The sequence below is a fragment of the Oncorhynchus clarkii genome, chromosome 7, assembly GCF_045791955.1.
Source record: "Oncorhynchus clarkii lewisi isolate Uvic-CL-2024 chromosome 7, UVic_Ocla_1.0, whole genome shotgun sequence".
Classification (NCBI taxonomy): Eukaryota; Metazoa; Chordata; class Actinopteri; order Salmoniformes; family Salmonidae; genus Oncorhynchus; species Oncorhynchus clarkii.
The window spans coordinates 6,006,166-6,010,622 of NC_092153.1; positions in this window are offsets into that span (position 1 = coordinate 6,006,166).

Genomic DNA, 4,457 nt, shown 5'->3' on the forward strand with positions numbered 1-4,457 from the left:
GTAGCCTGGGTTTCACTGTCGGTTTGTGGGTGTTTGTTTCCGTGTGAGTGTTTGTCGCCACATGGTACTGTTTCGGTTTTCGTTTTCATCACATCGTTTATTGTTTTGTATTTCAGTGTTCAGTTCGTTTTTAATAAATCGTCAGGAACACTTACCACGCTGCATCTTGGTCCGATCCTTACTCCTCTTCAGACGAAGAGGACATCTGCCGTTACACCTTCAGTATCTCTTTCATACTGTAGGTGCAGGCCAACATATAGCAAATACAGTACTAATATCAACAGAAAGATACAGGAACTAATACACTACTAATATCAACAGAAAGATACAGGTCATCTCATGATTTAATTATACAATGATTACCAGTAATTGTTGCAACAATATTTAATGTACCTCAATGCAAATAGTCTCACTGAAGAGGTTTGACTTTGCTAAGGACAAATACATTTTCTTCTATAAATTGTTACCATCTCAATCAAATCCATTATATAGTAAATGTTCAGAATAACTTAAATTCTTCATTTGCAAGAGTCAGACAACATATCATTCACATCCACATTTATGAACGTATTCCTAAATCTTTTTTTATACAACTTTAACATTCCACAGGAATCTTTAGAGTGATCATCTAATTTGTATCTAAATTAAAAACATGTTTTTTTACTGCATAAAAGTTTATTATTATTATTGAGAAATAATCAACTATTTGCTTGGAGAACGTGTTCCTTCAAAAGAGGGACTTCATTAAAACACTAAAACTAAGTTTTGCGGGAAGATTTAATCCACACTGAAGTCATTTCAAATGCAAATGAAAATAGCTTTCTAGATTCAGCATTTTACATTAAGTTGGTTATTTCAGGTTCAGGCATGAAATATAATTATTATATTGTCCTAATTTGTCCACCACTTTTAGCAAAAAATACCATGAAAATAACTATTGGGAAAATAATATTCGATCATTTCCATTTCACCGAGAAAAAGACATGTGTATAGGCTACGTCGTTTTCAAGTAATTATTTTAATTGATTTATTTCTTAATTATTTTCAGTGTTAGATATCTATGGAAATTGTGTGTTGAGGATGAAAATATATTTATTGAACATCATTTCAGATTGAATTTGGGTTGAGACAATTCCAAAACAAATTCAGTCTATCCAGCAGATTAATTGCAATTCCACACAATAATTTAATTTTTTTTTTTTTTTATTCATTGCGCATTTCCTGAATTATATTTAAATTGAATTTATGAATTGATAAGTTTATTGAAGAAACTGACAACCTTAACCCAGAGTAAAGCATTAGTCATTTATACGGTCTCTATATCCATAGTATGCCCTGTCGGTATGGTTCACCATGGAGACAAATGTCATAACCAAACAGGGACACAGTCAGATACCTAGCTACTGGTCAGTCTGCTGGAAGGTTTCCTTGGCCAGGTCCCCTGTAGCTATCTGTCCTCTGGATCCCGCTGCATCAGGCTCACACCATCACGGCACCTAGCTACCGTTCACGCCTCATTCGGCCACTCCCCTTGCATTCCTAATAGTTGTGTCTCTCGGAGCAGAGCGGTCTGTGCTACCCAGTCCTCTGCTCTACGACACCGTCCGACTCATCTGGTGCACCGTGTGTGTGTCTATCCTCTCGTTGAGGCCATAACAATAAACACTGAGTTCATACTGATTCCCAACAACACAATGCCTGGGTTGGGACCGGATGCAGCGCTTTACATTGACTTGCCCTTTGAAATGTACTTCCGGAGCCGTTACTTAGTGAACTGCTAAATGGACATTTGAAAGTATTTAAATATGAGGAAACTGATATCCAATAGAACCCCAGTCATCTGGAAAGCCTTACCCATCTCTCCCCCACAGCATTACCTTTTACTGAGAAACCACTCCACCCCCCCATCCCTCCCCCACAGCATTACCTTTTACTGAGAAACCACTCCACCCCCCCATCCCTCCCCCACAGCATTACCTTTTACTGAGAAACCACTCTACCCCCCATCTCTTTCCTCCCTCCTCTCTCAATTCAATGCAAGTGCTTTAAAGGTATGGGAAACATGTGTTAACATTGCCAAAGCAAGTGAAGTAGATAAACAAAAGTGAAATAAACAATAAAAGTTTAGTAAACATTAGTTCAGTAAACATTAGTTCAGTAAACAACTTCCAAAAGAATAAAGACATTACAAATGTCATTATGTATATGCACACATTCTCTGTCCCACACAACAGTACTGTTTACAGAGTAACCACTCTGCCCCCCCACAACATTACTGTTTACAGAGTAACCACTCTGCCCCCCCTCCCTCCCCTTCCTCTCTGTTCCCCACAGCATTACTGTTTACAGAGTAACCACTCTGCCCCCCTCCCTCTCTGCCCCCCCTCCCTCCCCTGGCTGCTCTTTTCCTCACTTCCCCGTCTAATCTCTTTAATTACATCTGCTGTCGTGGCCTGCCACGGTCCCATTGTCCTCCCCTGTGCCTGGTGCTTTGTGAGGGCAGACCCCTGTCCGTCTCCCCCCACCTCCCCTGTGCCTGGTGCTTTGTGAGGGCAGACCCCTGTCCGTCTCCCCCTTCTTGGCTGCTTTGTGCTCCCCTTGGTCCTCTTCCTGAATCCCAGAGGGCTGGAGAGGATTAAAGGGGTATTATCCCATTACAGACAGGACATACAGGACCTTGGTCTAACGCCTTCATCTGCACCACACACACTAGTGCACGCATAGACACACATACACACACACTAGTGCACGCATAGACACACAGCACGCATAGACACACACACTAGTGCACGCATAGACACACACACACTAGTGCACGCATAGACACACACACACACTAGTGCACGCATAGACACACACACACACTAGTGCACGTATAGACACACACTAGTGCACGCATAGACACATACACACTAGTGCACGCATAGACACATGCACGCATAGACACATACACACTAGTGCACGCACAGACACATGCACGCATAGACACACATACACACACACTAGTGCACGCATAGACACACAGCACGCATAGACACATACACACTAGTGCACGCATAGACACACACACACTAGTGCACGCATAGACACACACACACACTAGTGCACGCATAGACACACACACACACACTAGTGCACGCATAGACACATACACACTAGTGCACGCATAGACACATACACACTAGTGCACGCATAGACACATACACACTAGTGCACGCATAGACACATACACACTAGTGCACGCATAGACACATACACACTAGTGCACGCACAGACACATGCACGCATAGACACACACACACACACTAGTGCACGCATAGACACACACACACACTAGTGCACGCATAGACACACACACACACACTAGTGCACGCATAGACACACACACACACACTAGTGCACGCATAGACACACACACACACACACTAGTGCACGCATAGACACACACACACACACTAGTGCACGCATAGACACACACACACACACACTAGTGCACGCATAGACACACACACACACACACACTAGTGCACGCATAGACACACACACACACACACACACACTAGTGCACGCATAGACACACACACACTAGTGCACGCAGACACACACACACTAGTGCACGCTTAGACACATACACACTAGTGCACGCATAGACACACACACACACTAGTGCACGCAGACACACACACACTAGTGCACGCTTAGACACATACACACTAGTGCACGCATAGACACACACACAGTAGTGCACGCATAGACACACACACACAGTAGTGCACGCATAGACACACACACACACTAGTGCACGCATAGACACACACACACAGTAGTGCACGCATAGACACACACACACACACTAGTGCACGCATAGACACACACACACACACTAGTGCACACATAGACACACACACACACTAGTGCACGCATAGACACACACACACACTAGTGCACGCATAGACACACACACACACACACTAGTGCACGCATAGACACACACACACACACACTAGTGCACGCATAGACACACACACACACACACTAGTGCACGCATAGACACACACACACACACACACTAGTGCACGCATAGACACACACACACACACACTAGTGCACGCATAGACACACACACACTAGTGCACACATAGACACTAGTGCACGCATAGACACATACACACTAGTGCACGCATAGACACACACACACACTAGTGCACGCAGACACACACACACTAGTGCACGCTTAGACACATACACACTAGTGCACGCATAGACACACACACACTAGTACAACATAACCACACACATAATAACAACATAACACTCATGCAACAACTGAGCACTCATGCACGACAGACACATACACTCATACACATAGACACACACACACACACATATGCACGCAACACACACACACACATATAACAACCTAGACACACACATGCACACCTATGCACGCATAACAC